This window comes from Manis javanica, chromosome 2 (genome assembly GCF_040802235.1).
Source record: "Manis javanica isolate MJ-LG chromosome 2, MJ_LKY, whole genome shotgun sequence".
Lineage (NCBI taxonomy): Eukaryota > Metazoa > Chordata > Mammalia > Pholidota > Manidae > Manis > Manis javanica.
In genome coordinates, this window is record NC_133157.1 from 149,708,605 (window position 1) to 149,735,960 (window position 27,356).

General features: G+C 41.5%; 1 long non-coding RNA gene across 1 annotated transcript; it reads left to right on the forward strand.

Annotated features, from left to right (window-relative positions):
- Positions 1-19,388: 19,388 nt before the first annotated feature.
- On the forward strand, positions 19,389-26,703 carry LOC140845318 (uncharacterized). The gene is made up of 3 exons (XR_012124092.1): positions 19,389-19,744; positions 21,340-21,515; positions 22,841-26,703. It is a non-coding gene; the product is annotated as an uncharacterized lncRNA (long non-coding RNA).
- Positions 26,704-27,356: the final 653 nt, after the last annotated feature.

Sequence of the window (27,356 nt, forward strand, 5' to 3'; positions counted from 1 at the left end):
ACTCCCCACTTCCCCTGGTAACCTGTGTGGGTCAAGGGAAGTTACCCTGAACAACAAAGAGAAAGAAGTATATAGATCCTCAGTGTACATCAGTGCCAAGAACATTGATAGTGCTCTATTGAAGGAAAAATGTCAATGACACTCCTCATTGTAAGGACGAGAGAGTCCATGACATGCCTGAGAGTGTGTTGTTCTGGCCAAGTCAGCAAGATGATGGGCATGTTCCCTTATTACCAAGATGCCCATCTGTAGTTATCCTGTAAAAGAAAGGCCACGAGTACTGCGGATTAGCTTCCCACACACGGAATTAAACACACATGGAGCACCTTCTGTGTGCACAGTTGCACATCAGCTGCCATAATCAGAGAGGAGCAGGCTGTGATTCACAGCCTTCAAAGGAACTGGAATGTAGTTGTGGAGAAGTTCCTGGACAGGTCGATCCGTGACCTAAGGTAGGATGAATCAGCTCCGCCTGCCCCACCCGTGACCTGCTTTGATTCTATCTTCGTATCGCACTATGTACAGCCCTTTACAGCTCTGCTCATACTGTAATTTTACATTAGTTTGAATGTCTCCTTGTAGACCCATCAGACTGTTCACTCCATAAAGGCAGACACCTCATCTGTTTGTGCTCATTATTGTGTTTTCAGTGTCTAGCATAGTTCTCAACATGTGGAATTTGCTCAACAAACATACATGGAACGGATGGTTGCTATAATTATATATGTGTGTATATGTGTGTATATAGAGAGATATTATAGCAGCTATTCATTCAATATACGTATATGTATATATGTACAAGCTGTATGTTTTGATCACACAGCAAAAAGTTCACAACTATAACCCAAACCATTTTTTAAAAAGCTACCCCTTTGGAATCAATAGCTTCTTCAAGACCTTAATAGTATTTAAATATGGATGGCTAAGACTTCACTGGTTGCAAAGCTCTGTAAGTTAGGCATATTAACTGTACCGACCCCCACACAGCAGCCAACACAGAGCGGGTGCAAGGTGCCCAGTAAGTGGTTGCCAGCAGGCATCTCAGGCACTCAGACTCACATGCTTGCTCCTCAGTGCTAATTAGTTAGAAGACTATTTATAGACCTCAGCCCTCCTCTGAAGACCCATTCTCAATTCCTGCCCCCTCGCTCTCAGCAGCTCTCAGCAGTCAACCTTGCCTCATGAGTCATTGAGAAAATTGAGGTCATCTGTGTGCTTTCTGTAACTTCCCACTCTACCTACAGTTTACCTCTGCCCATGACTGTCCTCTGAGCCTGGCCTCCAGCCGAGAGAGATAAGGTGGCCTCCTGCCAAGCCTCTCCAGGAGTTTGTATCCCCCTGCCTGGGCTGCTTCCTGCATACTCACCCCGCCCAGCCCCTGCCTTAGTCCCCTAGCTACTGATGCCCCTCTGCCTGTCACTAGGTTTCATTTGCATCGCTTCCCTGGGTTCTTCAGCGACCTCCTGACAGTGCTGGTTTCCACTTTCCTTCCACAGTGCAGTCAGAAGGTTCCTTTAAAAGGCAGGGACCTGGGCAATTTCCAGTGTACTAGTTTCAACTCTCCTACTTTTTACTATTTCCAGAAATCATATCAGAATGTAAGTAATTAAGAGTGATATTAAGTCCCTTCCTCCCTTCCTCACTTCTTTCCTGCTGAAAGTAAATCATTTGCATGCTTGAATATTTATTAATAGTACCACATTTCGCAAGGTGCATCTTACAGTGAACAAGGCACAACCCCGCATGACACGCTGTGCCTAGGTCGCCAGGCTTGGTCTCTGCTCTGTTCCCCATGCACCTTGTCAAGTGCCTTCACTTCCTCTCTCAGGGGCTCACTGCCCCTCTCTGCTGCCTGGTCCTGCTCCCAGCACCCCTTGAAAGTTAGGCTTACCCAGACCTCCTTAAGCTGCTGTCATTTGTCCAGTCCTTATCTCCTGCTTTGGCAGCACGCATCCTGCTTGCCTCCAGACTCCCCACCAACCCCTGTTATTTCCCACGGAGCACTCAAAGGCTCCCTGATTGTTCTTGGATGTCTCTTGCTCTGCTTCCCCTTGAATGCCTGTACCTTCTGGGTTCTGAGCAGTGCCTACCACATACTCTTTCAGTTCTCTGGCTTTCTGTGGGTGGTTTTATTCCCTGGCATATTTTTCATTCCTTCCTTAAGTTGTGTAATTATAAAGTACACATGGTATTGTGCATAAGACTCTCATCAATGCAATGTCACCCTCTGGGCCTTCTAGAGTTTTTACCCATCATTATGCAGGTATGCATACTTCAGGCAGGTGTTAGTCCAAGGAGAATTAGATCACGATTTTCTTAAAGTTATTCTTTTTGTTTTAGTGTCAATCCTATTCCTGAAAACAACAAGCATTCTGAGGACATTTTAAGAGGAAGCAGCACATTTTCTCACATCTTCAAGAATTTCTGGTTTCCCCATCCTCCACCCTAAAGTTTAGTGGTCCTGAGGAAACTTTCTGAGTCTCAGACAAAAGGTGGCCTCTTGCAGGAGCCCTTCTCTGATTTCTGCCTGACAGCATCACCTTCACCTTCAGCCAGCCTCCTTCAAACCTTCCTTCTCCTCTCTCTGCCCACAGAACCAAGGCCCCACTCTTAACCTCTGGCCAAATAACTCTTATATTCTGCAAGTCCCACTCTGTGCAGCGGAGGTGGTGGTGAAAAGAAATGCTTAGATTCAAGGAACACCATTAAAGAGGCTGGCATGTTTCTTCTAGAGAAAAGCATGGGACTGCATGTGATGCTATAAATGCGCATGTTCTTCCAAAAGTATTCATGTCTTGTTGCTATTGTAACAAGTCATCACAAAACTTGGTGACTTAAAACAATACAAAGTTTTTTTCTTGAGTTTCTGGAAGCCAGAAATAGTTTTACTAGGCTAAAGTCAAGTTGTCAGCAGGGCTGGTTACTCCTGGAGGCTGTGGGGAAAGTCTGTTCCCTTGACTTTTCCAACTTCTGGAGAAGGGTGTGCATTCCTTGGCTTGTGACCTCTTCCTCATATCATCTAACACTCTTGCTTTCATTGTCATATCCCTTACTTTCTCTTCTCCCTCTTGTAAGTCAAATCTTCCTCTGCCTCCCTCTTATAATGACCCTGGTGATTATATTTGGGGTCTACCTGATAATCCAGGATAATCTCCCCATTTAAAGGTCCTTAATCTAATCACATTTGCAAAGTCTCTTTTGACATATAAGGTAATAGTCACAGATTCCAGGGATTAAAATATGGGTGTCTTTGGGGGAGATTATGTAGCATACCATTATGCTAACTCACACACATAGTATAAAATTCACACACTGAATTTCACCTGCACTTTGACTCCTCACTTACATAACTTTGTATCACTTTCTTGAGGTTTATTCTGGCCAAAGAATGTTACTTAATAAGGCATTTTTCCTTCACATATATATACATTTATTATTTATGTATTTGATGTATGCATTGTATATTCATACATAAAAGTTTACTTTGGAAGTCAACCTTCAAGATAGACTGACATATCTTTAAGAAAGAAAACCCATTTAGAGGATGTGCTTTCTATGGTGTCAGTGCTTATATTTAACTTCAGAGAAAAACACCATCATGTCAGTTATTATACCCTCATTCAGCTTGTTGAAAAAGAGCCCAAGTGAGAACAGGTCAGTGTGTCATGGGAGGTGCCTGAGCGGCAGACAGGTGCTGGGCTGCCTTGCTCAGTTGCCAGTAAATGGTACCACCTTCCCTCTCATCCCCTAAACTCCAGAGCCCAGAGTGGCTAATGCTCCTCACCCCTGCGCCACTGACCATGACAACCCCATTCACCTCCTACTTCCCTGGCTTGTCCTTTAGTTTCCTTGGCTTTGCCCATTGCTTTTCACACCCAGTTGGAGGTATTTCCATTAAGCTTCTCTCCTGTGTGCACCGCCCTCCTTCATGACTGTCTTCTTTGGTGATCTTGTCCACTCCTACAATTTCAACTCTCACCCGTGCCATGAATTCCAGACCCCTGTTACTAATGTAAAATACTAAATGTAAAGTATTTCTTTTCATAGTTTTTCAAGTGCCTCTACTATTTCTCTTGGTTTAAGATGTTTTGATGACATTTTAATTTATAGAGGTTATATACTTTAATGATCCATCTTGGTTGAATATTTGATATGGTAACGCTTTTATAAGCATACATAAAAAAAAACCCTACCTAATATAGTCAGGCTATCTAATTCACTTTATTTTCTTCCTTCCTTCTTTGATTTTTTAATTTTTATTTTTAAAATTATTTTTGGGATGAGATAAAATTGAATCGCTTTGTTTATTTGTAATTGAAATACAGTTGATGTATCACATTAGTTTCAGGAGAACAATATACTGATTCAACAATTACATACCATATAAAATGCTTACCCCAGTAAATGTAGTTACCATCTGTCACCACCCAAATTTTACAATATTATTGATTATATTTCCTATTCTGTACTTTTCATCTTTGTTATTTATTTAATTTGTAACTGGGAATTGGTACCTCTCCTAATCATCTTCACCTGTTTTGCCCATCCACCTGTCCTTCTCCCCTCTGGTAACCACCAGTTTGTTCTCTGTATTTGTGAGTCTGTGTCTGGTTTTGCTGTTATTGTTTGTTTGTTTGTTAATTTGTTTTGTTTTTTAGATTCCACAATAAGTGAAATAATACGGTATTTGTCTTTCTCTGTCTGACTTACTTCATTTAGCTTAATACCCTCTAGGTCCATCCATGTTGTCATGAATGGCAAGATTTCATTATTTTCTTATGGATGAGTAATATTCCAGTGTGTGTGTGTGTGTGTGTGTGTATGTCACATCTTCTTTGTCCATTCATTTATTGATAGACATAAGTTGCTTCTATATATTGGCTATTGTAAATAATGCTGCAGTAAACAGAGGGGTGCATATGTCTTTTATAATCAGAGTTTTCATTTTCTTTGGGTAAATATATCCAAAAGTGGAATTACTCAGTTAAATGGTATTTCTATTTTTAATTTTTTGAGGAACCTCCATACTGTTTTCTATAGTGGTGCACCAATTTACATTTCCACCGACAGTGCATGAGGGTTCCCTTCTCTCCCCATGGTGTCCAAGCCTTATTATTTCTTGTCTTTTTGATACTAACCATTCTGATAGGCATGAAATGATGTCTCATTGTGGTTTTGATTTGCATTTCCCTGATGATTAATGATGTTAAACATCTTTTCATCTATCTGTTGGCCATTTGCATGTCTTCTTGAAAATAATATTTGGTCCTCTGCCCATTTTTTAATTGGATTATTATTTTTTGGTGTTGTGTAAATTCTTCATATATCTTTGGCTATTAACCCCCTTTTAGATGTATGATTAGTTAATGTTTTCTCCCATTCAGTAGGTTGCCTTTTTGTTTTGTTGGTGTCTTCCTTCGCTATATAAAAGCTTTTTGTTTGCTGTAGTCCCATTTGTATATTTTTCCTTTTATTTTGCTTGCCTGGGGAAACACCCAGAAAAAATTTGCTAAGGCCAATGTCCAAGGGTTTACTGCCTATGTTTTCTTTTAGGAGTTTTATGGTTTTAGGTCTTACATTTAAATCTTTAACCCATTTTGATTTATTTTTGTGTATGGTGTAAGAAAGCAGCCAGTTCTGTGCTTTTCTATGTAGTTCCACTTAAAAAAGAGATAAACCCAGGAAGATGCATTCAAAATTGTGACAAATTAAATGAGTGAAAACTTTGATTTAGAGTATTAAAGTTTAGGATGGAGATTGAAACATAGCTAATGCGTTCATTTAGTGCTTCCCATAACAGCACCAAAGGGAGTTTTTATTATGGTGTTCATGTAGTAAATAAAATCACATCTCAGCTCACATCATAACATAAAATAAAATAATACTGTGAATCATAGATAACTGTTTGCTTGCAAATGAACTTCTTCTAAATAGAACTGCTCAGCTATTATCTTTAGGTCAAATCTTCCCAATCTCTTGGAAAATCAAGCTCAGTGAAAAGGAATAATACACTATGAATGAAATGAAAAGAATTGCCTTCACTGAAGTCTATATGTTTTTTTATATTTGGCCATCATTTACTGATAATACCATATTATGTGTAGTTTTTAGCACATCCTTTGGGTTGAGTTCCTTTCACCTGATTTTATATTTATGATATGATAAGGAATGGGAGCAGTTGTATATTATATATTGTTGGGTTTCATCTCTGAAGTAAAAGTTTAATACGGTCCTTGCAAGTTTTAGTTCATTTGCTAGTTAAATGGTTCTCAAGTTCAAAAAGAATTGGTATACATCCTCTACATCACGTATATATCCTGCTCCTAGATCTCTTTAGTGAAAAAGCATTTTACACTCTCCTTGAATATTAGATATATTTTACATTTGTCTAATGTATTACTATTCTCTATATTGCTTATGCTTATCATAATTTTTTGCTGTGGAAATTCCATATTCAGTGGTGTAAAATGTTAGTAGCTTTAGGTAAATAAACCACAACCTTTCAGATCTCCTTTCACTGGCTTTTTTCTAATAGCTTCTAAAACCATGATATTTTAAAATATTTTTCGTATGTTTGTGAGGAAACTAATGAACAGAAGTGGGCAATGATCCTTCATAGCATCTGTTTATTTTTTCACTCATTCCTGCCTCATTCAGTCTGTTTGTTCATCACTCACTGAGTGCTTGCAAGGTGGCTGCAGGTGGGTATACAGTCCCTGAGAAGATAGACTTACTGGGCATACAGTTTGCCTTTCATGAGCCAATAGTCTAATATGGGACTTGTTAAAAAAGTATAATTAAAAATAAGATATACAAATAAATTCTATCACTTCCATTAGACCATGAGACATGTGAGGCAGAAAGCTCAGCCTACCTGTTTTCTACAGGAAGAGTGAGGTCTTTGGATTGATTTTGACCTGGGTTTGAACCCGGACTCTCTTGTTCACTTGCAGCATGATCATCACCAACTTACTTAGCTTGTTTTGCCTCCACTTTTCCATCTTTAAAATAAGGGTGGTGTGTATAGTTACCTTTCAGGGTTGTTTGTAAAAACAAATATGCAAAGTGCCTGACACTTCATAGGCATTTAACAAATGTTAAATGAATAAATGCCATGGGAGTTCAGAATAATTACTCCTAACTTGGCTGAACAGGGTTCCTAAAGGGCTATTTGATCTGAGAGAAAGTGGGGGTGGGCACACTTCTGATATAGGAAATCATCCCCTCCTTTTAAGAATGCATTTCTATTTCTTTTCCTCTTTTCTATTTCCCATTTTCAAGAAATGCACACAGTTTCTCTGATCACGCTGTAATCTACCCACACGTCTTCCAAAGGCAGTGCGGAGCAGTGCCCAGTTCACGGGGAGGGACTCTCCGGCAGTCTTAGGGAATGGTGGGCACCACGGACTGCTCAAGGAGAATGGGATGCACTGATGGCTTGATGCCAGGTGGCTGGTGGGTGGCTGTTTTCAAGTAGCAGTCACCGGCAAATAGGAGGTGTGGCCAGATCATTCTCCCCAGAGGACATTCATTTCTTTACAGCTGAAAGGGCGGTGAGTTGATCCAAAACAGGACCAAAAGTTGGAAAGAGTTATGACCAATCTGTCAAGCCCTCCTAAGTTTATCTGGATATAAATGCATAAGCACTCTCCAGGGTGGACAAAGGTGCATCCTCTGTTGAGGTTGAAAGGGGAGGATCAGAGCTGAGCTAATAGGGCTGTTAGCATTCCTTAAGTGCATGAAATGGATCCAGATTAAAATGAAATGCCTTTTACATTGGTCACATCTTCCTAACCTCAAACTATGATTGAAACTACTCTAAGTACGATGCAAGTAAAGGTATTTCCCAAGTGATAAACACCTAACTTACGATTGCCCATAACTGTGGAAGATTGTTTGGGTACTGGTTTCCTTCAGATATCCTCTCCCCGCTCTTTCCACACATCCCCTTCTGGGAAAGCACCCAGGCTGCCTTGGACAATTGCTGCTGCCTAGTTACCAGGGTAGTATGATGGGCCCAGTGGCTTGTATGATGGGGGAATCCTTCCCTTCCCTCTTTTCACAGCTCAATTAATTCAAGCTCAGATAAACCTGTTCTCACATATCCTATTTAACTTCCTTCTTTCTTCCCCTACATCTTCCAATTCTTGTCCAATTAGATCAGGAAAAAAAGATTTGTTTTTCTATTGAGTTTGACATAATGCAATTAAACAAAGATTACAGTCTGCCTCTTACTGAGTTTAAATCTAAAATATAAATCATTCATCTGTAGCTATGTCTGTTTCTCTGTATACTCATCATGAAACGAAACAAGGTGGGGTATCCCTATCTGACTCAAAAGAAAGTTATAATGAAAAGTCAGTGTTACAAGTTTCTTTCTTTTTTCATTTATTTGTCTCCCTCCCCATCACCACCTTTAAACAATTTTATGGCACCTGGTCCATTTACATATTTTTGCCTTATTTGTATGACTATGTCCTTTTTTTCAGTTACACACTGGTATGGAAAATGTGTGCATGCTGGGTGGGGACCTCTTTGTCTCTCATTTGTCTTTTCCTTTTCCCTGTGAGATCAGATATCCACAAGAAAAGACTAAAATCACAGCACGTGTTAGCAAATACACAGAGTAGCCTGTAATCTCTCTCCCCTTCTGTGCTTCCATTTCCTGACTATCGAACAACAGCGAGTGTTTTTCTGCAGTGCTGGCGGATCAAAAGTCAGGCAAAGATGATTCGGGTTCCATTTCTATTATGAAATAATTGTCTTATCTGCATGATAATACACACATATATTCCTGCTAAATTATCTACATCCTAAGCATTCATTCATGCCCCAGAGAAGATGATGAATGTACCAGATGCTTCCATGCTGTGGTGAAATCATGGGGATGGGTGGTGCAGGGCAGCCTGCCCACTCTTTGGGTGGCTGTGTCAGGAGAATGAGTCATTCCAGCCATTCCTACTGTAACTCTCCTGATAGTGATTTTAACATGTCCCACTGGAAGAAGGCTGGAGACCCTACACCAAAATTTAGACCCATTTTTCATCTCTGGCATGAGTGTATTTCCTATATTGCCATTTTCCCCCTAAAAGCCTCTGGCCAGGCCCTTACGAGCCTGTTGCAGATGGACAGTTTCCCCATGGCTGGTACGCTGCTTTGTTCTGAGGCTCAGATTCTTGTTTCATACTTTATATTTGGTCCTTGAGATATTTACCAAAATGTGTTATTGGGCTTGGGCCAGATCTTAGGCTAGAAACCAGATAATCTACTCTTCTCTGAATCAATAGCATTCTACTCTTCCTGAGCTTCTTAATTAAATACTCCAAAAGCTTTGGCCAGCTGATGGGGGTCTGAAATTGGTGCTCCAAAGGGAAAAGAACTGAGAGGACACCTCTGCTCCTGAATAAAGCATGGGGCATGTCCAGGCTCCCTTCCAGGCTGCCCTGGGTGGGCCCAAGACCATGCCAGGGCCATGTGATGGTGAGGCGATGGCGAGGGGGGCAGGGCCTGCTTGGGTAGCTTTTGTGCTCTTAGCTATGGACATCAGGCTTGACTCAGGACCAGCCAGGCCCTGCTCTCCTATTGTCTTAAGGAGGAGGTTGAGGGGAGTGCTGTTCTAAGTTTTAAATAAAACCTGGGTCCAAGCTTTCAGAGACTGTATCCAAGATGGTATCTCCTGGTCACCTGGCTAAGGGATGCACGAGGGCACTGATAAGAAATTTTAGGGCATGGTTGTGGGAAGAAGCAAGTTTTATTTATTTTGCATCCTGCAGTGATTACGTTTACGTGTCTCTGTGACCAGAACACACAGAGCAGAACTGCCCAGTTGTGCAATGCGATGAGGCTGGAGTGATCACTTTTGTTTACTTAAATGGGATTGATTTGGGCTAGGACACCTGGCAGTTTAGAGTGTTTGTTTTTCTGCCAACTTTGGCAGGCAGTTGAGGGTGAGGGGCCAGGCTACTGAGACATGTATCTTGGTCAGAGAGTGTGGAAATTTCTACTTTCAGCTTCTCTTTTTATGGCCATCTTGATCTGTGTTACCATTGGGTTTTCTATTAGCCTGGACTACATGCAAACCGTAAGATTCAGGATGAAACTTAAGAAGATTTAATCTAATTTATTTTGAAACTGGTTGAAATTTTACTCTTAACAAGGGACACTTTGAACTCACAAATTTTCCTTCCCTCTTTTTTGATGTTAGCTAACAAAGTCCACCCTTACAGAGACCCCAAGCATTGCTATGTATACTGGGCTACTCCTTGTATCTCAATTTGCTGACTAACCCTGTTGGGTTAATGTTTCCCAAATAATTTTCCAAAGAATTAGATATCATTGGCTTAGAAGAAGTATAGAAATCATTTTATTCTTATTAAATCCCAATTTTTCAAAACTCTTTCCCTATTATATGATAAATAAGAAATATTAAAATGGATAAAATTAGCCCTATTAGGGGATACTTACTTTTAGAATTTTCTGAAAACAACATTTGTGAAGGTTGACAAAAAAAGTAGGTAAGAATGATTTACCTAGGATCATAAACATACCATAGGCCAAAGCATTATTTCTCTGAAAGAAGTTATTTAGGAAAAACTCAAAACATCTGGTTCATATTATAAAATATAAGAGTAGAAAGAGTTGTGGCCTTTGAGACATCAACTTTTATGCTTCTGGAATTTTTATAATTGCTCTTTCTCTATTTCTTTAAAAACAGAACAAAAGCTCTGTTTTAACTATTTATGTTTTATTTAGTTGTTGGGGAAGCAGATGGGATGAGGTTGGGGAGACGTGCCACAAATGCCATTAAAGAAGGCCTACATGATTTTTTTCTTTACTTTTCATATCTCGATTCCCTGGCCATTCAATTTAGTTCCTGAGGTGCTGACAGCTGGTAATACGCTAAACTGCAATCCACTTTCGGAAGTTATTGATATTTCCTAACTGAGGTTTAATGGTGTGACTTGGCTTAGGTGAAAATGTGCCAAGGTCTTGGGTCTCCTGTGCTTCATCCAGGTTTGTGATAGTTCCAGAAGCATTGTGCTGGGAGCTAGAAGCCACAGTGCTGCCTGGCCTCCCAAGGCAGATGAATCTCAATCACACAATACTTTCAAAATGCCTCTACCCAGACCAACAGAGGAACTACACCATGATTCTTTCTTGGGGGCTGTTTATTTGTTCAATTTACAAAAGCTGGTGAGTCTAAGAGATTTAAAATATTCAATTTCTCAAAATTGGTAGTACTTACATTATAGAAGATAGTCTTAATTTATTTTAGCCAAAAGCCATTAGGAAAAGGAAAAAAAAAAGTCAATAGATTTGGGACTACATAGTGATGCTGGTCGCACAAAATTGCGAATGTACTAAATGCCACTAATGGTAAATTTTATGTTGTGTGTATTTACTGCACTAAAAAATAGAAGTCAATGGAAAAAGTTTATCTTATTCTGCCGGCTAAGAATGCTGATTTTGGTTATCACTGAAGCTGTGTGGTTTCCAATGAGGTGAAGAGAGACACAGGTAGAGGCCGGGGGGTAATATTCCAAACACAGAGTTATTTATTGCTGGCACTAAAGTATATCAATGGCAAGTAGCAGATCATTTGAATGTTCATCTTAGCATTGTAATTTCTTAACAATAAGGGTTTAACAGCTGTGGTGGTTATTATTTGTAACAAAACAAAACTAAACTAAACCAGCTTAAGGTCCATGACTTAGAGTAACTTGTCATTTTGGGGAGATAAAAAAGTAAACAGTATGCAGTGCTAGTTGGCCACCAGTATCTCTCCTGGGTGTGTCCTCCCAACACATGTATAGCAAAAATCAGGAACTTTGTTAGATTTTTTAAAAACTTTGTTCTTTTGGGTAAAATGGCCATCAAGTAAGAGAAAAAGTCAAGATTAAAGACAGAAAGTATATTTAACATGTGGAGATTTGATAAATGCATGGCTATTGAAATAAAGATAATGAGGGAGGAATTAAGAGCATACATGAACATTTCTGATTTCTAGTATTTGGGATTCATCAAGGTCCCCAGTCTTTCCCTTGTGAATGTCAAAGACATACTATCATGTATTTTATTCAAGATATCAACACCATAATGAATGCGCTAAAACCCATGGATTTCCTTCTTAAAATAGCATGCTTTCAATTCAATGAAAGATACATTTGTTGAGCAACTACTGTTTGCAAAGCATTGAGGAGATGGTGTCAGAGAATATGAAAATTAGTTCGCACAGACTGTCCTCAAGGAACCAGAAAGATTGTAGACAGAAAGGACATTAATGCTCTGTAGCAGAGTATATTCAATGCTGAAAGTCAAAGTGTCCTGGAGGTTTACAATAGAGAGGGAAAGAGAGCAAGCAGGAGTTAGCTTTTGGTTATGAAGACGAGGAAAGGCTTTGTAAAGGAGATGGCGTTTGAAGAATGGATAAGAAACTGGCAAACTGAGAAAGCACGCTAGGTGGCAGAACTGAAATGGTAAGGCAAAGGCACCAAACAGGAAATGCCCAAGTGTTGGGGAAATGTCTACAGCATTAGGTTGGCTAGGAGGAGGTTGTTGGTAGGACATCACCGAGAGTTAAGGTTCAATTGAAGATTGGCCCTAAATGTCAGGATGAAGCATAGTGTGTTTAATCCAGAAAACACTGGAAGACACTGACAGTTTCTGAAGAGGCAGTGAAATGACCCAAGCTGCACTTTACTGATAGTGAGGACTATACGTGGAGGATCTGGGAGGAGACCTGCAGGAAAGAAGCAGAATGTTTTGTGAGGAAGAGAGGACAGAAGGAATAGGGAGCTGGGCCAGGTTGGTGACAGCAGGAAATAGAAAAAAGAGAAATAATCTATATTTAACTTGCCAACTGATTGGGTATAGGTGGATTTAAGAGCTCTGAGAAGACCAGTCCAGGCTTCCTCCCAATGCATACCCTGCTCCTGAAGCCAGCAGGCGTGCCAGGCTGGAGGGCATGAGGACGGTTCCACCTCTGGCTGATTCCGGTGGAGAGGGTCGACGCAGGATTCCCCGCTGTGTGTTTGACAAGAGCTTGGGGTTAGTGGGAAGAGCCTAGGTGAGGCAAGTAAAGTAAATTGTGCCTTGGTCTGCAGAAATGGGAATGCTGGTGGTAGTATAAACGGTAGGGAGGACTTTGGGTTTCCAGTCTGGCCTGTGAACATCTACTCTTCTTGAGGGTAGGAATCTGTCCCTTCCTGCTTATGTTTGCATCCCTCGTGCTCTGTGAATATTTATTAAACAAATAACACCTCAATTTTCATTAGAACACTAAGATAGAAGACAAAAAAAAAAGCTTTAGCAACATAGGTACTTGTGAAAAGTCCAGCAGGTTGTATAATTTACTGAGATTTATAAAAATGAAACAAAAGAGAATGTAAGAATAAAATGCATGACATTTCAATTTAGTGAAGTCTGACTTGAAAACTTGAAAGATTCAATTTGCATAACATAAAACTTGTGAAAGAAACTTCCTCCCAAGACTAGGGTTGCTAGATTTAGTGCATAAAAATACAGGATACCCAGTTAAATTTGAATTTGAGATAAATAATGGATAAATTTTGCAAAAGTATGTCCCACATGTTGCAAGGGGCATACCTACACTAAAAGAACATTCATTCTTTATCTGAAATTTGAATTTAACTGGGCATTCTGTATTGTATCTGGTAATACTACTTTAGACTGTAATCAAAAGTGATATTTTTGAATAGCTAAAGGTTGTTCCAGAAAAGGTTTACATTTTGCATGTTAATATTTACAAAATATTATTATAATGTAACATCTATTATTATTATAATTTTTTGTTATCATTGGTCTACAATTACATGAAGAACATTATGTTTACTAGGGTCCCCCCTTCACCAAGTCCCTTCAACAAACCCCATTACAGTCACTGTCCATCAGCGTAGAAAAGATGTTGTAGAATCACCACTTGTCTTCTCTGTGTTGCACAGCCCTCCCCATGCCCCCTGACACATTATACATGCTAATTGTAATACCCCCTTTCTTTTTCCCCGCCCTTATCCCTCCCTTCCCTCCCATTCTCCCCAGTCTCTTTCCCTTTGGCAACTGTTAGTCCATTCTTGGGTTCTGTGAGTCTGCTGCTGTTTTGTTCCTTCAGTTTTTCTTTATTCTTATACTCCACATATGAGTGAAATCATTTGGTATTTGTCTTTCTCTGCCTGGCTTTTTTCACTGAGCGTAATACCCTCTAGCTCCATCCATGTTGTTGCAAGTAGTAGGATTTGTTTTCTTCTTACAGCTGAATAATATTCCATTGTGTGTTGTATGTACCACCTCTTCTTTATCCATTCATCTACTGATGGACACTTAGGTCGCTTCCATTTCTTGGCTATTGTAAATACTGCTGCAATAAACATAGGGGTGCATCTGTCTTTTTCAAACTGGGCTGCTGCATAGAGTAAATTCCGAAAAGTGGAATTCCTGGGTCAAATGGTATTTCCATTTTGAGCTTTTTGAGGAACTTCCATACTGCTTCCCATAGTGGTTGAACTAATTTACATTCCTACCAGCAGTGTAGGAGGGTTCCCCTTTCTACACAACCTCACCAACATTTGTTTTTGTTTGTCTTTTGGATGGTAGCCATCCTTACTGGTGTGAGGTGATATCTCATTGTGGATTTAATTTGCATTTCTCTGATGACTAGCAATGTGGAGCATCTTTTCATGTGTCTGTTGGCCATCTGAATTTCTTCTTTGGAGAACTGTCTGTTCAGCTCCTCTGCCCATTTTTTAATTGGATTGTTTGCTTTTTGTTTGTTGAGGTGGGTGAGCTCTTTATATATTTTGGACGTCAAGCCTTTATTGGATCTGTCATTTATGAATATATTCTCCCATACTGTAGGATACCTTTTTGTTCTTTGATGGTGTCCTTTGCTGTACAGAAGCTTTTCAGCTTGACATAGTCCCACTTGTTCATTTTTGCTTTTGTTTTCCTTGCCCAGGGAAATATGTTGATGAAGAAGTTGCTAATGTTTATGTCCAAGAGATTTTTGCCTGTGTTTTTTTCTAAGAGTTTTATGGTTTCATGACTTACATTCAGGTCTTTGATCCATTTCAAATTTACTTTTGTGTATGGGGTTAGACAGTGATCCAGTTTTATTCTCTTACATGTAGCTGTCGCATCTATTATTTTTTTAGCAGCAAACATCTTCTACAACTTTTAATTCTTGTGTCCTTTTAACTATATTTCATTTCTTTTCCAAATCCTGATTTTTTAAGAAAACTTGATTCTGCCTTCCCATTTGTCCTCTGAGGTTGTCAAGGAAGTGCTATCATCGTAAGAGTAAAAACAAATTATATTTGTGAGGTACTTTCACTTCATATCCATCTGACACCATAGAGAAGCAGGTAACGTCCCCACTTTATAAGGGGGTCCACAGTTGGTGCTTGTCATTGTGGCTGTGTTCCTATGATGCCGTTGAGAAGAAGCTGAGGTGGGGCTAAAAAGGACGGATTAGCTGCGAGCCCAAGGTGCTGTCCCAAGGAGACAGGTCTGAGAGCGAAAAGCCGGTGGGTCTTGTAATCTATCACAAGGTTACTCCCGTGTGAAAAGTGAAATATTTAATAAAAAGTAAAATATTTAATAACACATGTCAACAGAGGTTAAATTAGAATATTTGCCTAAGGCATTAAAATGTGAAGATACTAAATGCCAAAGTCAGTTGAAAAACAGACACCCAAGATGTAACTTTCTAAAGGAAATAACCAAGAAACAGTCAATACCTCTTATTTCACTCACTGTTGAGCTTCTAAGATTAATCCATGTGGAAGCATGTAGCTATAATTTCTTCATACCCACTGCTGCACAGTACTCCTTTTTGTGAATCTGTAACAAGCACTTATGGACTTCCCTGCCAGTCAATACCTGGATTATTGGTAGTTCTTCTATTATAATTACACTGCCTGAAATGTCTAAACAGGCCTATGCTCAAGGATTCACTTAGTGTGTATACCTAGGAGTGGTATTCCTGGGTTGTATTGTATTGCTTTTAACCTTCACAAAATTGTTTTCCAAAGTAGTTCAGTTAAATTACAACCACCCCCCTCTGTCTGAACCCTCCCATGCCAGGCCCAGAGTCCCTGTCGCTACACATGCCAGGTGATGCTTGGTATGGTCAGAGTTCTAAATGTTTGCCAATCTGGTGGGTTTAATATGACATCTCATTATGTCTCTAACTTGAATTTTCATGATTGCTAATGGGCCTATTTATCATTGTTATAAATTAACCCAGTTCTATACTTTAATTAAATTAGAATTGTGGAAATCAGATGGAAAGGCAGGGTGGAAAGGCTATTCTGTCGGTCTCTAATCTGTACTCCATCTAACAAATGGTTACCAAAATATATGATAAATTCTATGGGAGAAAGTCAATCTGGTTTTGGGGTTAGCCAAACATGATGCTGCCAGTTCCAGGACGTATCTGGTCCCAAGAAGTGGCCATTCTGCCCTTACTGCCAGACGCACCTGTGAGATGCCGAGCTGACCGTACGCAAGCCCGCGTCGCTCCTGGCTTATTTTCCTATTGCTGGGTCAGTGGATGGAAACTGAAGGCACTGTTCGAGCATGACTTCTTCAGTGTCCAACTTGCCAGCAATGGGGGCTCTAACTCAGGAAATAAAGCCCTGGATGCCATGTCTTTCAGAAGAAGTTATTAAGAGTCTCCCAGGAGGCAAATTCCATGGCTTCATTTACCATCCTGACCTTACATGGGTTTCCGGGGAGGAGGCATTCCCTAAACCTCTGGCTGTAATTTGAACACCGCGCTCGTGTTTTGATCATTCTCTAGTCATCATCAGCACCCTCTGGGCAGCACAGTTTTACTCTATAATGCTCATTTATTTTCCTCTAAGGAGATACATCACGGTTGCAAGATCTTTCAGATAACATCATGTTCTAGTGTCTAGCTTGAGATTTAGAAACCTGACATGCTTTAAACCCACATTTAAGAACTTTGACTGATTGTGTTCTGTGTACAAGTGTTTTGTAACAGAGAGCCTAGTCCTTCACCAGAAGTTACATTTACTCCCCTTTATTAATTATCCTGTTTGTGCTATCTGTGGCAGGCTGAAAAATAGCCCATAAGGTTTTTGAGAGTGTTATATCAGCAGAAACATGTCAGCTTGGACTGAGAGGGACAGAGAGAGGATGCGAGGAAAGAAAGCTGGTGGACTCCCCAAGCCCCACAGGTAGGAGGCAGGCTGATGAAAGCGCTCAGTGGCAGACCTGTGCTCTCCTAGAAAAAAGGATGGCTCTGAGGGTAGAACCAAGGGCCAGGAGCCGCAGAGAATCATTCCCAGGTCCTGACGTGTGATGGAGTTTGCCTACTTGCGTTGGGATATCGGTTGGGAACCACAGACTCTTTTCTTCCTTTTGCTTTCATCCTTTTTGAATGGCAGTGTCTATAATTGTTACCCTATGCATGGCCCACCATTATTTTTTGGGAACATACAACTTGATTTTTAATTTCACAGAAAGAATGGAATTTTGCTGCTGGATAGATTCTTTGCAGAGACTCACCTATATCTGACTTGGATGATTTAGATGAGATTTGGGATTTTTGAGCTGATGAGACCTGGATAAGATTTTGGTCTTAAAGATACAATGGGTTAAGACCTTTGGGCACCTTGGAATGGGGGTGATGTACTTTACATGTGGGATGTGTGTGAATCTATGGAATCCTGATCAGGGGTGGACTGTGGAAAACTAAATAATGACCTCCTAAGTATGTTCATGCCTTAATCCTCAGAACCTGTGAATATGTTGCCTTATCTGGCAAGAGGAGCTTTGCAGATGTGCTTAAGGACCTTGACATCAGAGATTATTCTGGATTATCCAGGTAGGCTGATATTTTCAAGAGGGTCCTTATAGAAGAGAAGAGTAGGTGGAGTCAGAGACAGAGGAAAAGGGTACATGAAGCAGAGATTGGAGTGACATAGCTGTGAGCCAAGGAATGTCAAAAGCCTCTATAAGGTAAATGAGAGAAGGAACAGATTTTGCCCCTGGAACCTCCAGAAATGACCCGTTCTGTTGACACCTTGATTTTGGCTCTTTGAGACTCACTTTGGTTTTCTGACCCCCAGAGCTGTAAGATAACTGTAAGATAATGTATTGTTTTAAGGCACTAAGTTTGTAAGAATTTGTTATAGTAGCAACAGGAAACTAATACAGCACCTGTTGGGCCCAGGTCCAGAAATGCTCTGGTCCATTCAGGAATAGAGCAGCTGTGTGAAAAGGAATGAATGAGGGAACATTTTCCCAGGTGGAGTATTTCATTATAATTGGTGACTTTTCTTTTTCTCAAACAAAATGCTATCTTTAAAAGAACTACAAAGAAGAAATTGAGCTATTTAAAGCTTTTCTAAAACAAATGTTCTGTAACTTCGCTGATTCTACCTGGTGTTCAATACGTCAGCCTTTCCTAAATAACTAAACTAACTCCATTTAAAAAACCCTCTCTCTGTAGACCTAAAGCCTCTTATGAAAGAAACTAACCATGACACATAACATTACCTTTGCCAAAATGGCAAGAAGATCAGATCACATTGTTAATATTCCTATGAAGCCCTGGTAGAGAAAAATGCCATGGTTACAACCTGCGAGGTGTGTTTTTGATGGCACTGGTTATTTAGAACAGGTTTGGGTTGATCTGGCAAGACACTGAAGTAAAATGTGTGAGCTTTTCATTTTAGGGAGAAAATTCTTCAAACAGAGGCCTGCCTTCCCACGTTTATGTTCTTCTTTTGTTTGATCAGAGATGCCAAGCACACAACAGTTAACTCACTTACATGGACTGTATGAATGCAGATTCATTTATTGGAAAAGATTTGTAAATGGAGACATTTGAAAATTGCCTTTAGACATTGTGGTACCTATGTTGTAGAGGTAGCTGATTTATTGACTAGGACTTTTTCTCTCAGCCTTTGAGCTCCTTTGATTAAATACCAGTTTACATTTATGGTGCCTGTGTTAGTCACCAACAAATCAGGAAGCCTGAAATGCAGATTACATGTGCGATAAAAGACAGAGAGCCAGACAAGGGCGGGGTGGAGACCTGGCCATCAGCAAGAGCAAGACGCTGTTTCCTCCCAGGTCTGGAGGGCCAGGAGGGAGAGGTGGTGTATAATTTCCTACTACTGTTCTAGCAGGTTACCAGAAATTTGGTGGTTTAAAATAACCCAGATGTATTGTCTTACAATTCTGAAGGTCAGGAGTCCAAAATGAGTTTCTCTAGACTAACATCAAGGTGTCAGTAGGGCCATGCTTTCTGGAGGGCCTAGGGGAGAACTTGTTTTCTTGCCTTTTCCAGTGTCCAGAGCTGCTCACATCCCACATACTGACCCTCCTCCATATTCTAAGCCAGCAATGGCTGGTCCAGCCTTTCTCAGTCACCTCACTCTGGCACTGACTTTCCTGCCACCTCTTCCACCTTTGTCCTTAATCCCAGATAATCTCTTTATTTTGAGGTCATCTGATTCACAACCGTAAGTCCCTTTGACATGTATTGTCACATATTCACAGTTTACAGGGATTGGGCATGGCACCTGTGGGAGGCCATGATTTTGCTTTTACCAGGTGGTATTGCTGGGACCTGTGATACAGTGGGTGGAGCTGGGCCAGCGGGATGATGGCCGTGCATGGAGAGGCCTGCACAGGACTCATCCCTGACGGCACCAGTGGGGAGAAAGAAACACCTTGGCTCCTCACTGCAAAATGGGTAAACATCTAATCCTAAACTGACTTCTCTCCTTTCCTTTGCTTTTCATGTGGAATCTCAAAAACCTTTTTTTGGGTGCTAGGGAATATGTTTTTGTCTATGTATACACCTCATTTTAAGTCTGACAACTATACACAACTTTATGAAGTGTACTGATGTAAGGGAAAAAAGACCAACCCTATTGAAATTGGCCCATTGAAAAATGACCAAATCCTTGCCTTTTATCAGGTGACAGTCTGAGTTGTTTGTGTGGGAGAAATCCTGTGATTAGAGCCACTCTTGTCAGTGCTTCTCATGACAATGGGGAGTGTGACCATCTGTAATCTAGCCTCTAGAGCTATCTCATTCTTCCTGGATACAGGCTAAATGCGGTGAGTTGGAGGGTCCAAAAACTGTGGCTTATTCAAGGTTTTCCCAAATCCCAGGAAAAAAATAGCTCATTATAATGTGCTCATGAATAAAGTAAGGTCATTGTTATGTCAGTCTGAAGAAATTTACAGCAAATGGGATTGAAAGGATCACTGCATGAAGGAAATGCCAATGTTAAATCTATGGGCAGTCTCTTTAGTGTGGCATGTCATAAATTGAACTCAAGCACTGTGAGAAGGCTGGGGGAAGGAGAGACAGGGAGGCACTGAGCTTGATCTTCGTTTCCCTTCCTTTCTGGAACACACATGCTTGGTCGCTTTTTCTAGGGGCTGCCTCCCTCCCAGTGAGGAATCACTGCATTCATCCCCTCTCACTTGGCTTTTCGAGGCTGCCTTCGAAACACTGCTTCAGCAGCTCCCTGCAATGCCAGCATCAGGTGTCACAACCACAGGGGTGACTGGGTTAATGGCCATGCTGTTTTCCCTGGAGAAGCAGAGACAGACAGGCCAGCCTTTGTCTCTGCCAGGCGAGGTCTGAATGTAAAGCTTCATCCCAGGCAGGCTGCCTGCGAGCAGGGGGTTCAGGGTCATCTGGCCGTTGCTCCTCTGCTTGAGCCTCGGGCTCCTGTGCACCACCAGGCCCTTGGTGGAAGGAAAGGAAATGCATCTCTCTTCTCTTGCCTTCATTCCAAACCCAATTTGAGTTGAGTCCCAGTGGTCAGACCTGCGAAAGGACCCTCCTCTGCTGGAATTTCCTGTGGCTCCAGTGGTCTTCTGCTTGGTGATACCTGTGTGTCAGAATTGGGGGGTGCAGTAGGAGTGGAAATCGTATTTTCATCTTTTTTCTCTCGTTCACCTCCCCAACCCCATTTCTGATTCAGCGACGCTGGGTTTGCATGTGTGTGTTGCCCTGGCTGTCACCTCGATGAAGATGGTAGAGACCGCAGCTCCTACTGCCTAAGCTCCGCACAGTGCTAAGTGCTTTACAACATGGTATCAGCTTATCCTCAGGAAAATGGAGGCCATTACTATTATCTTCTCTGCTTTAAATATGAGCAAACATAAGGTTCAAAAAGTTGGGTAACTGTTATAGGCTGAATTGTGTCCCCACCCCCACCCCCAAGTTCCACACTGAAGTCGGAATCCCCAGTACCTCAGAATGTAGCTGAGTTTGAAAAGAGGGTCTTTAAACAGGTACTTAACATTGAAACGAGATCTTTGGGACAGGCCCTAATCCATTAGGACTGGTGTCTTCATAAGGAGAAATGAAGACAGAGACACACACAGGAGGAAGACCATGTGGAGATACAGGGGGAAGGCAGCCTCTGCAAGCCAAGGAGGGAGGCCTCAGGATGAACCAGCCACACTGACACCTTGATCTCAGACTTCTAGCCTCCAGAACTGTGAGAAAATACATTTCTGTTATTTAAGCTGCCCAACTTGTGATATTTTGTTATGGTGGCCCTAGCAGAGCAATGCAGCAACTTTGTCAAGACTACACACTGGGGAAACTTGACAAGAACCCATGTTTTTTATGTAAACCTCATAATTTTTCTATAATATGCTTCAACTAATACCATTTAAGCATTAGTTAAAATTCTGAAAGGACAAGCTTTAAAATACTGGGTGTCTCTATCTCCTTCTGCATTTATAACAAATTTACTGAATTTTGAAAAAAGTCACTCCCCAGCTGACTTCACGCTACCATGGTGTCCAGTGAAGTCTAGGTGAGCTGTGAAATTCTCAAAACAAAACTTACTCAATTTTTCTTTAAAGGGAAAGAAAAACAACTATGCAAAACAGCTTTTGGTTTTTAGGGGCAGGAGGCAGGTTTCAGGAAATCAAACAAACAACAAGGTTTGGAAATTCCCCAAAGAGTGGGACTTTCTGACCCCCGAGTACAGGCACACAGCCCCCCCCAAGAAGTGGAGAACTTTTTGTTTTCCCAGAGGATTGAGACCCCGGGCACGGGGGAGGGCTGGGCTGGGAACGTCCACCCAGGGCAGGACAGTGAGGCTCTGGGTGCCTGCTCAGAATCCTCTTCCCAGCTGGGAGCCTGGGACAGAAACAGGGTGAGCAGGCAGGGCCAGGGGGCAGCCCTGACAGGGCCATCCCCCAGGGAGCCAGGCGACCTACTGGTTGATCCAGATCTGCTGGGTGGGAACACTTGGGCCAGAGGATCTTACACAACTATGCATTTTGAGTTTTCCAAAAGTCTGAATGTAATGACAGCTGGAATCTGGTTCTCACTGTTCTCTGGCCCACTCTGGAGCTTCACATTAATAAATTAACACAGAGACCCCCAAACACAGGAAGGGGAGTGTTTGGCTTTTTAAGGCACATCTGGATTTTTATTTTTAATACCTTAGGAAATTCATTCCATTACTCAGATTTTTTTTTTTAGTTTATAAAAAGCAACATTAGCCCAGTTTCCTGGTCTCTGCTATAGACAATTCACAGCTTTTCTGAGTTTTTCCTGGCTTAGTATTAACTACTTCTTCATTAGTTTCTTTCTAAAAACTTGGGAATGACCAAAGAATAGTAAACAACAGTTTTTGTTGCATTCATGTAGTTTCAACAGAGCAAAAATAAGGGATTCAATATATGGTCAAGGTTAAAAATATGCTTGTGGCAGGAAGTCTGACTGAGCTATGATCTTGCATGTAATCAGCAGGCTGCTTCCCCTTTGTCATGCAGAACTGACTTCTATGTATTTTTTTTTTTTCAGTAAAGGCAGTTACCTAATGATATTAAGATTTTAATTGATTACGCTGGATGTTCTGAAACCTGAAGCAGGGGAACTCAAACCCAACCCAGTCGGCCTCCAGCTGCCATCGACTGTGGATGCGACAGCTGTAAATAAATGCTGCCACCTTCAGGAGGGAGTGGGGATTGCGCAACCAAAGTGGTCCGTTCTCAGCCTTGTGTGTCCATTTTCAAACTCACGGGTTTCTACAACTTTTTCTTTTCCCCACTTCTCCATACAATTCAGAAGATCGGAATCTGTACTAATTTGAATTTCTTAATTTTGCTTTAGGATACAAAACGAAGCTCCATATTCTGCAGGAAAACATTCTTTACAATGAATCTTCAGATTCTCTAAGACTCATTTATATAGTATATAAGACATAAATATTGAAAGAGTATCCTTGAGAGAGTGACTTGTTAGACAGTGTCTGAATTGGTAATGCAAACACCTCATGCTTTTCTTTAGTTCACCCCCCCCTTACATCAGCATGCGATGTAATAGTGCTTCTTACTGTAAAATGTCACTTAATAAGACTTCAGTTATTCTCACGAATCTCTGCTTGAGTTTAGGAAGAGGCCAGCTAACTCCAACTTGGGTTAGTGCCGTTAGAAAATGTGTCCTTTCATTGGATTAAATGTGGTCATATGCTGGGCTTTGGGCTGGGTTCTGTTTTGGAATGACACAGAGAAAGTGGATTCGCTCTCTCAGCAAGTCATTGCGGCCCCCAGGGCTTTACCCTTTAGGCTGAAGAGCCAGGCTCTATAGTCTCTTGATTCCTACACCTGCAGCCACGGGGCCACCTGCTCCTCTGGATGTGACCGTTCATCGCTGTCCTCTCCACTAGCACCACACTGTTCTCCAGCATCAGTATCAGACTTGTGTGGAGGTGATGGACAGCCTAACCGCCATTCTGCAAATCTGTTTTCTAACGTCTGCAACTCAGACATCAAGTTATCTATTGAAAAAGCACTTTACGCAGTAGAAGTGCTGTGAGGCTGCTACTAATGAGGACACGTGGTCATTTGGGGAAGTGCACTGAGTGCAATTGTGTCTGATGAGCCCTCACAGCACGGCACCTTTTTACCCTCAGGAACTAGCATGGAAGCCCAGCTCGCTGAGAGTCCCGAGAGTTTCCAGCACACGACGCTTGTGCATTTCTGCAGGGTAGTGTGAGCAGAGGCTATTGTCTGGAGGAAGAAGCGAGCTCTCTGTTTTGCAGACTGTGCGATGTGTGAGGTTGTAAAGGAGACTGTGACTGTCTCTGGGATCTGAGTCCTTCCTTTCAGCGCCCAGCCTTTCTTACTTTGTAAGACCTCCTCTCCACTGTTGAGCTCAAGGTCATATTTTCTCTTCCCTTTTGAAACCTGTGCTGGGTGGAGGGTGTCACTTAGGCTGGGGTGGGCTTAATTCACAGGCCAGGTTCTCTGCTTTGCCACTCTCGGCAGTGTTTGTATTTTAAGTCTTCTCTATAATTTGCAAAGGGTTTTGTCTTCTATTAAAGGAACTTCAAGAAGCCACAGTGGCATGGGAGAATGGTTTGGGGGCAGGGGATCTTCCTGAAGTCACCAAAAGTTCTTCATAAATGTCACCTCACAGTGTGGTAGGTGAGAATCACCCTCACAGTGTATGTTCGCCCGAGGTTGGGACAAAACCACCATGTCAGGGAGATAATGGAACCATACGTTTACACACAGTGAATATGACGGCTCTGCTCATAACACAAGTTAATTTAGTGTAGTCATGTGATCGGATTCACATTTCCCTTTAAGGAAAATGATATGTATTTGAATTGCGGTGCTATGCTATGTCTAAGTTCTGGTTATGGTGGTGTTGGGGGACCAGTATTTCTGCGAGAGCTTTTACTTACGTGTGAGAACCACCGCACTTTGTTCCTCTGTATCCTTCGCCCAAAGCTCAGAGTGCTCTTCCCGCATTATTAACTCATTCATCCTTGCAACACTCCCAGAAGACAGATCGGAGGCAACGTGATCAGCCTATTTTTCAGACAGGGAAATAGGGGCATAGAGGACCTCAGCAAGGTCCCCAAAGCTGCATGAGTCAGAGCTGAGCACAGAACAGAACCTACTCAGGCTCCACCCAGTCTGTCTCTCTGAACCTTTCCTCCCCCCTGGAGTGAAAGCCAGTAACAGCTGGGTCTTGGTAGTTGTTTCTGTTTTTGAATACCAGCGTGAAGCAACAAACTGAGTATCTTGCCAAAACCAAATCCAAAACTACTGCTTCTTCAAGTGTAAAGCTAATGCTCTTTAAGGGAGAAGAGACATGTATATTAATCAGCAAAATAAAATTGGATAATCACTTAGGTAGAACCTTAAAGTCCTCAAAATCTTCTAACGTTGACCCATTAACTTTTCTGAATCAGGAAATTCCATTTGGCCAAGCAGAAATGAAACTGGAACTTCATAAGGGTTAGGATTCAGTTTGAAACTGAGAAGGACTAACATCTGTCTTTTAAGTTCAACAAACAACTTTTCTCCTTGGTTTCACCTGAATGCAGACTGGTTTCACGTGGACTTCATTGTCATTTTAGTGGAACTAGAGGAGGGGGTCACTGTCTGATCAGGGTGGGTGTCAAAGGGGATAGTTAATGTCCAAGGAGCCACTGAAAGCCTGGGACCTGGGGTCAGAGGGCCCCAGAGACTGGCTTCAAAGGCAGAGTAGCAAATTCAATGGGAAGTCATGAGCCTTCTTGGACCTTTGTCTTTATTTATTACTCATTTATTTATTCAACAAACATTTATCGAGTATCTATTATGAACCAGCCATTGGCTGGGTGCAAGCATGAATAAGGTGACTCAGACATGATACTTATCTTTCAGGAGTTTGCAATTAAGGAGCAAAGATAAACAAGCAAACTATTATTTTCTATACAAAATAATGAGTAATTGTAGAGGTATTTACAAAGTCTAATCAGGGTAAATTGGATCGAATGGCTCAGAGAAATCTTCCAAGAGGCATCTCTTGACAACCACACAGAGGACAGGTCTGAAGGATGAGAATGAATTTGCTGAGGGGATCGATGAGGCTAAACTTTCAAGGGTTATCCATGTGCCGAAGTTTGTTATTAGGATCAATGGCATCATTTACAGTAGCAGCAAGCAGTTACTGAAGTCCTAATGTGTGCAAGCTACTCTTCTGGGCTACTGAGGATGCAGACACACACTAGAAACAATTCTGGTTCTAGGGAAATCATTATCTATTTGAGAAAAAGGAAATACTTTAAAGGACACATAGCAATTTAATGTGATAGTGTAATGTAGATATGATAGAAAATGTAATAGTTCTGTTTGAGAACTCAGACAATAAACACAATAGAAACCCAGAGAGAAGGGGCTGGTAAGTAAAAATGCTAGATTTAGGGATACTTAGGGGAAAATGGAAACTGGGCTGGACCCCAAATGAGAATCTGTGGCATTTAAGTGAGAGTTATGGAAGATTCCAGGAGAGGAAATAGAAAGATATGAAGTGAGAAAGGGAGAAACAGGTGGGGCATACTGAGTGGACCAAACATGGGTTATTGGCCAACAGGCAGGGCTCATGCAGCAAAGAAGTGCGACACAAACATGAAAACAAGGCAGGGCTGTTTATGCTCTGTGACTATGATCCCTGTACTGCCTTTCCCCTCCTCATGGTCCACATGTCCAACCATCGTTTAATTCTTTTGCACATTTCCAGGCTAGGAAGGTTGGGCTTTGATTTTAGAGAATTGGGGGCATCCAGAGACTTTTGAATAGGCAAGTCTAGTGGTTAGGATTAAGATCTGGTTGTCAGTGACTGAACACTCCAAACAGAAGTGGTCTAAACAGGCAAAAGCTTTCTTTCTCGCTCATGGAAAAGTCTGGGAACAAACTGTCCATGAACAGCTTCAGGACCCAGGCTCCTGCTCTCTTGTTACTCTACCTTGCAAAGCTCCCTTTCCCAAGGCCACCTCGCGGTTTAAGGCTGGAGGTGAAGCAGTTATGTCCATACCCCTGCCAGCAGGATGCAAGTACGGTGGAAACAAAAGGCACACCTCTTCCTTTTAAGGAGAGTCTTTGAAAATTGCATACACCATTCCTGCTTCTCTCCTATTTTCCAGAACCTGGTCACATGGCCACACCTACCTACAGGGTAAGGTGGAGAGTGTAGTGTTTATCAGACAGCAAGGTTTGCAGCTTCCTCAAGAAGAAAAGGAATATGGGTATAAAGGGAAATCTAGCAGTCTCGTCACCATAGGTAAAAGGACATTTTAAAAGGGATGATAAACAGTTATTTTTTTTGATTGATGAACTGAATGATACTGGTAACTCATGAGCCTCCAGTTTTGCTCAGAGCAGTGGGAAGGTCAGCAAAGGGTAGCCTGAAACACAGGAGACACCCTCTCTCATCTCCTTTCTAAGTCTCCAAAGTGGTTTATCTCATTGAGTCCCACTGCATGGGCGCAGATGACAAAGGGTGGGCCTGTCTGATAGTTGACCAAAGGGCCTTTTCTGAAATG